This window comes from Lynx canadensis, chromosome B1 (genome assembly GCF_007474595.2).
Source record: "Lynx canadensis isolate LIC74 chromosome B1, mLynCan4.pri.v2, whole genome shotgun sequence".
Lineage (NCBI taxonomy): Eukaryota > Metazoa > Chordata > Mammalia > Carnivora > Felidae > Lynx > Lynx canadensis.
This window is the reverse complement of record NC_044306.2, coordinates 85,194,158-85,206,843: the sequence shown is the minus strand read 5'-3', so window position 1 is coordinate 85,206,843 and position 12,686 is coordinate 85,194,158. Positions and strand designations below refer to the sequence as shown.

The following is a 12,686-nucleotide window of genomic DNA, read 5'->3' as shown; positions in this document are numbered from 1 at the left end:
CATCTCCATGACTTAAGTATTTTATAACTGGAAATTTGAATGTTTGACCCCCTTCATCCATTTTGCCCAACTCTACCTTTGGCAACCACCAATCTGCTCTCTAAGACATCATTATTTCTAAGTTTGAATAGTACGTCACATTTAATTATGCTAAGTCTCTAGAAAAAAATTGTATACATGTAGGGCTTAATATATAAGGTATATAAAAAGTGTTAGGGAGAGCATGTAAATGGATATGAATATAAGAGACTGGCTTTAATTACATTACAACAAGTTATAATTACAAATATAATTAATTCAACAAAATTTCTTTTGAAAATCTGTGTATCACGCATTGCCCTAAGTATGGTAGATAAAAAGGTGAATAATATACGCAATATTTATTCTCATGAAACCTGCATTTCACAAATAGGAACTTGTAAGGTTATCGGGAAAACTACAACTAGAAATTGCAAAATCCTGAAATTGATAAAATATGATCAGTTAAATTTTATTCTGAAGAAATAACTCGGTTCACTTCTTGGAGAAAGACAGTGTAAAGTTAAGTAAGGTAGAGTTAAGGTAGAACTGATTAAGTCCTGCATTACTGCATACCTGTTAGCATAGTCTTAGGCTATGCTGATCATTCATTTCAGAAAATGATACCTACTAAACACTGGGTGGTGCTAAGCAAGGGTAAGAAAAGTAAAATACACTAATCTTCTCTAGAAGATCTTATAGTCTGGTATAGGGTTAAGATAATTACTAAAGACAGTATATGATATGTGATATATCCCATAGAAGAGGGATAAACAAACTAATAATAAAACAACAGAGCAGGAGTTTAAAAGAAGGGAGAGATTCAATTGGCTGTAACCGGGAATGACTTGCTGGAGAGGAGAGGCAAATGCAAGAGATCTTGAAGGATGGGTAGGGGTTATTCCCGGAGAGATGGTGGTAGAATTCCAGGGTCCAGTTAGAGAACAGAAAGAGCTTTACCAAGGTCTTCAATTAGTTGGAGAGCATATATTTAAAATGTTCCACGTTCCGATCAATTTGACTGCCCACTTTAATCACCAAAATATTCGGGACCTCACATCTTAAAAGGAAAGTGGACGAAATAGAATCTATTCCAAGGATGATGAGGGAGTCTGAAATGCCATTTGAGGAAGGGTTGGCAGAGTTGTAAACTTACCCTGAAAGAAGAAGCCTAGGGGACACAATGGGAACAGAATTTAAATATGCAGAGGAGTGTCTCATGGAACTGGGCAGAACTAGAGTCAAAAGGTGGAGGGAATTTACAGCTGGCAAGTCTTAACTGTCTGTGGAGATGTTTCAATAAATCTGGATGATCTTTGGCTAGAACAGTTGTTCCTCACTGGATTGCAGGTGAATTAGATGAAGCCCAAGGCCCTTCCGACATCAATTTCCTGTTCTGACATCAATAATCCTATTTGCAATTGTGATTTTATTACTTAAAAATATATTTGGAGTTACTTGCAGAAAGATGAACATAGTAGTGCCATGTTTAAGTGCAGAGAAAATCTTTTTGAGTGGGTACCATTTCGTTTGCTTTCCAGCACAGTCACCCTCTGTGTACCTGCTGCTTCTGAATCAGTGTGGGCTGGTGATGGTGACCCCATTTCAGCTCCACAGGTGATGCACATGATCCAGACTTAAGACAGTCAGACTATCCAATTGCCCTGGCTACCATGATTGCCGCAGAGGGGAGAACATGATCCATTCAGGCCAAACCTATTTAACGAGTGTCAGTAGTATTTCTGGGAAAGGTCATCTATCTTCCATGCTGAATATAATGCTGAGAATATATAGAGCATGGAGCTGCCATCATTATCTACCGTATGAAGCCCACGACAGAAGCCACACACGGGAGGTCAGAACCAAGTGATGGAAACTCCGTCCTGGTGATATCATTTGAATCTTCAAATTCATCTTAAAGCCAAACAGAGGTAACTCTGGACTTTTCAGGTTATGTAAAGTAAGGATTTCATTTTTGTAAACCTGTTGCAAAACCCGGTGCTCTCGCTTGCAACTCCGGGGTCCTAACTAATGCAGAGCTAGTGGCGCGACAATTTAAATATGGATAAATAAAGCTTAGCGTATGTACTTGATAGTTTGAGGGTAGTCACTAAAAGTTATTCTTAGGAAGACTGTGTAACCACATGGAAAGAGACAGGATACAAAGTGCAGTCAATCCTCATAGTTGGTGGATTTCTTATTTACAAGTATGCCTACTTCCTAAAACTTATTTGTAGTCCCCAAATCAATACCTGCAGCCCTTTTGCAGTCATTCATGGCCACGTGCAGAGCGGAGAACAACTTGAGTCACCAAATGTACCCATTCCCAGATGAGGTTGAGCAAGATGATGCTCTCTCTTCTTGCTTCGGCCCTCCTGCTATAAACAAGTGTTCTTTTTGAGGTCTATTAGTGACATGGATTCTGCCTTTTGGTGCTTTCTGTTGGTGGTTTTACTGTTTCGAATGGCCCCTAAGTGTGTCGCTGAAGTGCTGCCTCGTGTTCCTAAGCACACGAAGGCTGTGATATACCTTATGGAGAAAATAAATATGTTAGATAAACTTGGTTCAGGTATGAGTTACAGTGCTCTTGGCTGTGAGTCCAGCGTTAATGAATCAACAATATATATTAAATAAGGTATCTTTAAACAGACACACACATAAAACATGGTTATGTATGACTGGTTGATGAAAGTGTTGTGATGGAGGCTCATAGGAACCTAACCTTGTATTTCCCCTAGGACTATGGTTTAGTATTTGCTAGTTTGGTGTTTGCTACAACTTAATAGAGCATAATTACCAGCAATAATTGGATATATGTAAAAAGTACACTCAAAAGGAAAAAGATTGGGAAAAAAGATGAATTGAAATAACAGTAGTTATTGTTAGAGTGACGGGAATGTAAATTGTTTTAATCTTTCCCCTAATTTTCAAATGTTTAAAAATAAGATAACAGCACTATGGTGCTATTGTACATTTAAAAAATACCACCGAAATCAAGAAAACCAACAAAACAACCCAAAAATCATGTCAGGCATTCTATTCAGAGCCAGTTTAAAGCCATATATTAAAATTAGTTCATTAATTTAAGATCTCACTTGATTTAAACATATAACCCGCCCCCCCCCCCCCAACAACACACACATAATAAAATCTTTGGTATAACTCACTTTGATTTTCCACTTAAATCACCCAATTTGGCTCTTAATGATTTTTTTTCTCCCAAATCAAATTATATCTAAGAATTGTGTCAAAGCTCTAAATGTATAGATTGTAATAATCAGAGCATTGGAGCATTGGAAAGGATGATGGGATTTATTTCATCTAACTTCCCATTCAATATAAATGTTCTGTTTATACCATCCCCAAAGGAAAAGAGTACAATTTTTAAAATGTTTTTTATAAAAAAAATATACTGCCAAATAATTTTTTTGGTCAGTTATAACTGTTAGGAATATTTCTTGTATTTATCCACATTCCCATCATAATCTATCCTTCTCAACTACAGAAGGTAAATCAATTCCTTTTTATACAATACAGCTCTTTAAATCTTGTAAGAGAGCCATAATGTTACTCCTATGGCTTTTTTCCTCCCTGGGTTAAATATCCCCAGGAACTTTCTTCATTTTTCCTAAGAGTATTTCTCTAAATCCTTTGTTGTCCTGCTCACTCCCCTCTCCTTGATCTCCAGCTTATTAATGCCCTCTTTCTTTCTTTCTTTTTTTCTTTCTTTCTTTTTTATTTTTATTTATTTTGAGAGAGGGATAGAGAGCAAGTAGGGGAGGGACAGACAGAGAGGGAGACAGAATTCCAAGCAGGCTCTGTGCTGTCAGCACAGAGCCCCACTGAGGGCTTGATCTCGCCAACTGTGAGATCATGACCTGAGCCGAAATCAAGAGTCGGGCACTCAATCAACTGAGCCACCCAGGTGCCCCACACCTTTCTTGACTTGATGAAATCAGGACTGAGGAAAACACAGGATTTGCATACCACCGCTGCCACTGCACTGGGCAATTTTCAACAGAGGAAATCCAAAGTGGGACTGAGAGAGTACAGCTTCTGGAATGAGTACACTCCCTCACAAAGTGACCACTGCAAAGGGATAACACTCCTTGTGATGGATAACAATCTACTAAGGTAAGAATCAATTTGTAGGCACATTTCGCGTTTCTTGTATTTTAAGTATTTCATCTCTCTATTTGCTAGTTCTTTCTCTGGTTTTCACCAATCATAAGTTCAAACAAATTATTTCATTTTGGTCCCACTCAACCTTTTTATGTTTAGGTTCTGCTCTGTCCACTTTTATGGAAGTTACAGATTTCTTTAACGATGGTGTTTACATAAGCTGTAATTAAAACTTTTTCAAATTCTTAGAAGTACTTTTGCCACAGTACATGCTAAAAATTTTTTGTTCTGGGTTTTTTACCCTTTGTTTTCATACCATATTTTTATTTCACACACATAGTGCCAATGTTTTCATCTGTTCAAACTGGCGATGATATAAGGCACTTTTTAATTCTTCTGAATAATAAAATTCTCAGTGAATTCAATTCTCACTGAATAATAAAAACAATCAATTATAGGGTACTGGATGATACAGAGGAGTATGCAGAGATTTTTGTTGTTGTTAATTATGCTCTAAAAAACTTTGTGCATTCAGCTAGTCCTGGTGGTAAAATTATATATTTTAGTTTTTTCTTACAAATGATCTTATTGTTGAATAAAACATCTGTCTTAATACATGTATAAGACTGAGTTATATATTTTATCAAAATCATAACAATTGTGGATTTAGGAATAGAAGGATGAACATTGCTTTACATTTTTATTTCTATACACTTTTCAACTCAATCATTTCTCAGATCACTTTAATAAAAGTGTATAATTTTACCTATCAAAATTCATTGAAAAATATCTCTCAACTTCTTTTTTCTTGTATGCCTTATATACCTAACATAGGTATAAAATAACCCTATGTTTTATGTAAATATTAATTTACCTATCTGCTCCATTCATTTCCATGACAATTTATATTCCATAATTCCACATACATTTCTTAGTAAAGAACAGATTATGACAGAGTAAATAGGGTGGGGAATGTATAGCTTGACATCTAGAAGGGAAATTGATTCATCTGATTTCCATGTTGTGGAATATATTTGGTCTGTCTCCCAGTGTCTCTGGTTCTTTTTCCAGGCACAAGAGGTTGGGGCATAAAAGTGGAAAGGGATTGTATTTCCATGGCTCCTTGAGGTTCAGTGTGATCTTGTGACTCCTTTTGCCAACAAAATGTGAGTAGAGGTGCCATGTGATATTTTGGGACTGAAGTACTTCATTACCCATATGAGACTGCCCAGTGCACTCCTTTCCTGCTTTGTGACTGGGTGCTATGAGTCTGCAAACTGGTCCCCCATACATCGAGAGCAAGGAGAGATGATGAGGAAGACCACTCCAGATTGGTAGGTGGAAGCTTGTTTTTTGTTTTTTTTTTTTAACTTTCTTTTGAGAAGGAGAGAAAGAGACTGTGCCTGCGAAGGCAAGTTGTGGAGGGGCAGAGAGAGGGAAAGAATCCTGGGCAAGCTCCTCATTGTCAGTGTAGGGCCACATGCGGGGGCTCGAATCCAGGAACCATGAGATCATGACCTGAGCTGTAGTGGGACGCTTAACTGACTAAGCCACCCAGGTGCCCTGGTGGCAGTTTTAATAAGCAAGGGAACTTGCTTAGGAGCCTTGTCTTCTGCCACTGCTGCAAGACGAGCAGATCTCTGCACCTGCTGGCCAGAATCTTGGAAGTTTAGTCAGAGCCTTAACTGGATTCAGTTGGGTTTACTGCCCACGTGCTCTCAATAACCCATTACGCTCTGGAGGCTGTGTTTTTGGAAACAGCTCCCTCTGTGGGAAAGGTGGGCAGAACGCACACTCCAAGGACAGGGGATGGAAAGAGGTGGTTCTGACTGCCTTGCCCAGCTCGTGGGTTAACCGGTGGCCACATCCTCTTGATGACCTCCCTCAACAATGAGATGAAAGCCATCAGCAAAGCTGAGACCATGCCTTCAGGACAGACAGCGGAGGACTTTGGGTGAGTAACACTTTTGTTGTGTTAAACCCTTGATATTTTAGTATTTTATGTCACCACAGCATAAGCTAGCCAATCCTGACTGATATACGTGGATGCCATTTTTGTTTTTAATTTGTACCTTAACTGGCAGTCACTCGAATTTCTCCCATACATACGTTTGACTGGTTTTTGATAATCAATTGTCTCTTTTTCCAAGAAGTGTGAAGCTTGTGAGCCATCTGGCTTTTCACTTGTACCTTCTCCAGTGAAATGCACTAGACATAGTGTCCAGCTACAATGCTTCTTAATCTGTTTTTGCTGGCTCTAACAAGAAAAATTTTTTTAAGCAATAGGGAGGACATTTTCTCATTTATTTGATTTTACAGGGGAACACAATACGCTATAGCAATAGTGAGTGGGATGCCAACCAGATAGCAGAAAAGAACTTTGGAACTGCTGAAAAATTGCAAACCATTAGGAAACAGCATTCTTGTCTAGCTTTGATAAGAATGAGTGAGGATTTGACATTCCCTCTTTTTCTAGAAATCATTGTTCTTGAATAAATAAGATGAGTGAAGAAGTACTAGTTTTGATGTGCAGACTTCCTTAAAATTCTCTTTCCTTGGGCGCTTATTTTATTCCATTATAATCTTTGTACTAAAGTGGCCTCTGGAACTAAGAATTCAAGATACTTTATGGAGGAGGAGGGGGACATGGTGGTTCATTTAACTTGAATTCTTATGAGCTATTTGGAAATCTTAGTCTGGCATTCCCCAGGCACGGAAGGGATAATTTCTGTTGGAGAATAGGGCCATTTGAACATTCTGCAGGGAAAAAAAAAAAAAAAAAGTCCATTTATAAAATACATTTAATCCATTTATAAAACACATTCATCCAAAACACATTCATTTAGGGTCTAAATGAGGCTTGAATTGATCCAGCAAAGAATGCACAGGAGTCGCAGCACCAGGTCTCAAATGCAGAGTGCTGGGCAGTGTTTGAATCTGCGGGTGGTGTCATTATGCATTGTAATCATCATGATGGCACCTGCTCATTAGGAATTCATCGCGTGCTCATGTGGCTATAATGCGCTTCCATTTGTATTCAGAAACGATTTAGTATTGGAGACTTAAAAGTCATTTGATCAGTCTTGTGTGGAGCTCTTGTTTTTACTCCAGGCAAATTAATGTGAAGATCATTGTAACATATTAAACAGATTTAATTGTTCATTGATCAAGCAGTAACTGAAATGCACAGACTTTAAGATGTAATATTTCCTCAAATTTTGAAGGTGTAAAAAAATGCAATTTTCCTAGTTAGACGGAGTGACAAAAACAGAGGAAGATGAATATTGACATATATGGAAAACTTATTAACTCCTTTTTTTTTTTTGACATGAGGTTACTTTGCTTTAGGAATACAGAGGGTATATTATATATGTATCATTCGGTAATAAAGTCATAGTTTCTTATACAGTAAGTCAAGCAATGGTTTATTTGCAGATTAGTGTTTTGCTTTCTTTTAATGAATTTTTAATGATTCTAAAAGGTGCTGCAAGATGTTGAACTTGGGAATTTCATATCTGTTCCCGTCTTTGCCAAGCTGTAGGAAGCCATCAAAACTGGAGAATAGACATCCTCAAAGGAATAGTAAAACATAGGAAATTAGAAGCACCTGGGTGGCTCAGTCGGTTAAGTGCCCGACTCTTGGTTTTGGCTGAGGTCATCATGGTCTCACGGTTCTTGACTTCAAGCCCTATATTGGGCTGCATGCTGATGGTGTAGAGCCTGCTTGGGATCCTCTCTCTTCCTCTCTCTTTCCCTGCTCGTGCTCTCTCTCTCTCTCAAAATAAATAAATAAACTAAAAAAAAAACCCACATAGGAAATAATGATGGGAACTGGGCTTTTGTGAAATTTACGATGTTGTGGAATAGAAAAAGCACTATTTTCAGAAAAGAGGCTGAAGGACAGGAAAAGAGGAGAAATCCCTCCTCTCTCAAACTTACTACATTCAAGTGTTGCCATGTAGAATTTTTATTTTTTTAAAAAATTTTTTAAAAATGTTTATTTTTTTAGAGAAAGAGGGGAGGGGTGAGCAGGGGATGAAGAGGGGCAGAGGCAGAGAGAGAGGGAGACGCAGAACTTGAAGTGGGCTCCAGGCTCCACACTGTCAGCACAGAGCCTGATGTGGGGCTTGAACTCACGAACTGTGAGATCATGACCTGAGCCAAAGTTGGAAGCTTAACCCACTGAGCCAACCAGGTGTCCCTGGAATTTTTCTAAACCGTCTTGTTTTATGAATAAGAATATGGTCATTATCGATAGATTCTATTTCATCTTAGAATTTTAATAATTCCAAAATTCAGAGGTTTTCTCAGATTAAGGAAAGCCTCTCAAATCTTTCTTCTTGCTGGTATTTATAATCTTAGATTTTTATATTTTGTGCAAGTATCCAGAGAAAGTGAGAATATGAATCAAAGGCAGTTTTATACAAACACAGGCCAGGCAACATATCATGTGAGGAGCGAGGGCTGGCAATATTTCTGACTGTGATATTGGAACAAACATCTAAAAATCACCTGTGGAATTGCAACCTTTTGGAAGAGGTCATTATGATGACCTAGTACAATCCCCTCATTTTACAGGTGAAGAAACTGGAACCTAGTTATCAAATTAAAAAGTATCTTTGCTGTCAAGATTGCACAGAAAGAAAAGTGAACAACCTAACAATTCGAAAATTTGATAGACAGTATAACTCTAAATACTCCGGTGGAACTATTTTAAGGTCCTGTAATTATTTTAGGTTTTCTTATTCTTACTTTACATGTTTACCCTAAAAGAAACTAGAGTATGGAGTGAGTCCGGAGTGAATGTTAAAGATTGAAACAAGCATGCAGCTTTATTCACTCATTTAGTTATTAAAAATTGTCTTCTGAGAACAAATAGAAGGCTAGGTACTGTTCTAGATGCTGGAGAGATAGTGGTGCTTATGTAAACAAAAAGTTCAGCCCTTGTAGGGGAAGCCGGACAATAAATAATAAACATTATATATAAGTTGGAAGATAGAAGGTGAGTGTGCTATGGGAAATAATAGAGAAGAGTGAAGGGGATTGGAAGCACAGGGTGGGAGTTAGTGTGAAAGCAGGTTGCAACCTTAGATATGGTGGTCAAGGTGGAACTTAGGGAAGGTGACGTATAAACAAATGTCTGAAGGTAGGGAAGGAGTTAGCCACGTGGAAATCTGGTGGAAGAGCATTCCAGGCAGAGGGAACAGCTAGCACAAATTTCTAAGGTGAGATTGTACTCAGTTAATTAGAGACATAGCAAAGAAATCAGTGTGGGGTGGAGTAAAAAAAAATGGGGAGCAGATGAGGAGAGGGTCAGACCATGTGGGGCCATATAGAGAATTTGGTTCACTGTGAATTAATAGGTTTGCCTGGAAGGGTGGCATGATATGGTATGATTTTTTTTAAATGTGTATTTATTTTAGAGTGAGAGAGAGACAGAGAGAGAAAGCAAGCATGCGTGAGTGGGGGAGGGGCAAAGAGCGAGGGAGACCCAGAATCTGAAGAGGTTCCAGGCTCTGAGCAACACAGAGCCTGACATAGGGCTCAAATTCATGTACCGCAAGATCATGACCTGAGCTGAAGTCAGAGGCTCACCTGACTGAGTCACCCAGGAACCTCTGGTATGATGTTTTTAAAAGATCATTTTGACTGTGTTGATGAGAACCTCATCTTTTTTTTATTTATTTATTTGGAGACAGTACCAGTAGGGGAGGGCAGACAGAGAGGGAGAGAGAATCCCAAGCAGGCTCTGTGCTATCAGTGCAGAGCCCAACTGGGAGCTTGATGTCACAACTGTGAGATCATGACCTGGGCCAAAATCAAGAGTAGGATGCTTGACTGACTGGGCCACCTAGGCACCCTGAGAATAGCCTCTTCTTGTGGAGCTTTATCTTCACATATAGGCTTCCTCAAAACCTATTTTCTTTGAGCTCTTTTATTTTGTTCCTCTGTCACCAATGCTTTCTCTTGATGACAAAGACTCGGAGTCCTTCATGACTCTTCTCAATTCAAGGCTCCTTCTAGTCCCAGACCAGCAAAACCTTTTCTGATCTGCTCTGAGGTGGACTCCACACCTATCTGACTTCCAGCTTTGCTCATTATGGCTGGGCCTCTCTAGTTTCTTTTCCCACATGGTACATTGTTTTCGACCATCTGAGGGCTGTAAGAATAGCTACTATCTCTCTGAAATGCCCATACACGTACCTATGGCTTTGAGAAAATTAAAAACAAAATCCACCATGTTCTACTTTGCAGACTTTTTGTTGTTTTTGTTCTCATTTACATCATTATAAAAGCTCATTTTTTTTTTTTTTTTTCACTTCTGGAAGCCTGTGTTGATTTTAAATTTTTTTTTTTCAACGTTTATTTATTTTTGGGACAGAGAGAGACAGAGCATGAACGGGGGAGGGGCAGAGAGAGGGAGACAGAGAATCGGAAACAGGCTCCAGGCTCTGAGCCATCAGCCCAGAGCCTGACGCGGGGCTCGAACTCCCGGACCGCGAGATCGTGACCTGGCTGAAGTCGGACGCTTAACCGACTGCGCCACCCAGGCGCCCCAAGCCTGTGTTGATTTTAATAGGAAAATGGTTATTTCCACTGGAGTCTCCTCTGACAACACAAGCAAGTTCTATTCCAGTAGGTGGGTCTTTTCTAAAGATTTTTTTTTTGTGAACCCATGAGAGATATCTCATGTATAACAAAGCAAAACTTCTTGAAAGTTCCCCTTTTCCAAACTGTTACTGATTATACAGTTGCTGAGTATTCATCTCTGTATTTCCTCTTATCCCTCTTTTTCTTTGTCTCTGTCTTGTACTCTCATTCCCTGTGTCTCTTTCCAGGATCATAGTTTTTTCTCCTCTGGGTAGCGCTATGTAGGGTCTATGCAGAGAAACCTAGTCCTCTTTCATTTTCCAATTTGTACTCACCCCTACCCCTGTGCAGCAAAATGAAGCATCTTTCTCGGTATCTATTCTCCTTAGGATGTGGGAGGAGGATGGGAGTATAAATATTTATAATATGTTTTGTCCTGGTTCCATGATTTTTATTTTTCTAATTATAAAAGCAGCATATTTTCAATGTAGAACATTAGAAAATAGATACACACAAACAGCCCCTGGCAAAAAAAAAAAAAAAAAAAAAAGTATTCATAATCCTGTCACCCACAGAGAGCTTCAAAACATTTTTTGTATCTTTCCAGAATTTATTTTTGTGTGTGTATTTTTTTAACAGAAACGGATTCTTTCTATGCCTGAATTTGTAATGTTATTTAATGTGATATATCATGACTGAATCCCTGTCAGTTAACAAACATTTCTTTATTAACAATGATTTAATGATTCAATAGTATTTCATTATGTGAATGTGCTTTTGTTTTTTGGTCATTACCAAATACATAGATATTTATTTATTTATTTATTTATTTATTTATTTATTTATTTATTTATTTATTTTTTCAATATATGAAGTTTACTGTCAAATTGGTTTCCATACAACACCCAGTGCTCATCCCAAAAGGTGCCCTCCTCAATGCCCATCACCCACCCTCCCCTCCCTCCCACCCCCAATCAACCCTCAGTTTGTTCTCAGTTTTTAAGAGTCTCTTATGCTTTGGCTCTCTCCCACTCTAACCTCTTTTTTTTTTTTTTTCCTTCCCCTCGCCCATGGGTTTCTGTTAAGTTTCTCAGGATCCACATAAGAGTGAAACCATATGCTATCTGTGTTTCTCTGTATGGCTTATTTCACTTAGCATCACACTCTCCAGTTCCATCCATGTTTCTACAAAGGGCCATATTTCATTCTTTCTCATTGCCACGTAGTACTCCATTGTGCATATAAACCACAATTTCTTTATTCATTCATCAGTTGATGGACATTTAGGCTCTTTCCATAATTTGGCTATTGTTGAGAGTGCTGCTATGAACATTGGGGTACAATTGCCCCTATGCATCAGTACTCCTGTATCCCTTGGATAAATTCCTAGCAGTGCTATTGCTGGGTCATAGGGTAGGTCTATTTTTAATTTTTTGAGGAACCTCCACACTGTTTTCCAGAGTGGCTGCACCAGTTTGCATTCCCACCAACAGTGCAAGAGGGTTCCCGTTTCTCCACATCCTCTCCAGCATCTATAGTCTCCTGATTTGTTCATTTTTGCCACTCTGACTGGCATGAGGTGATATCTGAGTGTGGTTTTGATTTGTATTTCCCTGATAAGGAGCGACGTTGAGCATCTTTTCATGTGCCTGTTGGCCATCCGGATGTCTTCTTTAGAGAAGTGTCTATTCATGTTTTCTGCCCATTGCTTCACTGGGTTGTTTTTCGGGTGTGGAGTTTGGTGAGCTCTTTATAGATTTTGGATACTAGCCCTTTGTCCGATATGTCATTTGCAAATATCTTTTCCCATTCCATTGGTTGCCTTTTAGTTTTGTTGGTTGTTTCCTTTGCTGTGCAGAAGCTTTTTATCTTCTTAAGGTCCCAGTACATTTTTGCTTTTAATTCCCTTGCCTTTGGGCATGTGTCAAGTAAGAAATTGCTACGGCTGAGGTCAG

General features: G+C 38.7%; 1 long non-coding RNA gene across 1 annotated transcript in view; it reads left to right on the top strand.

The window, feature by feature from the left end:
- The first annotated feature begins 5,918 nt into the window (after nt 1-5,918).
- LOC115512212 overlaps nt 5,919-12,686 on the top strand; it is a 29,642-nt gene continuing 22,874 nt past the window's right edge. The window contains exon 1 of the long non-coding RNA XR_003968315.1: nt 5,919-6,094. This is a non-coding gene — a long non-coding RNA (uncharacterized LOC115512212). The remainder of the gene's footprint in view (nt 6,095-12,686) is intronic.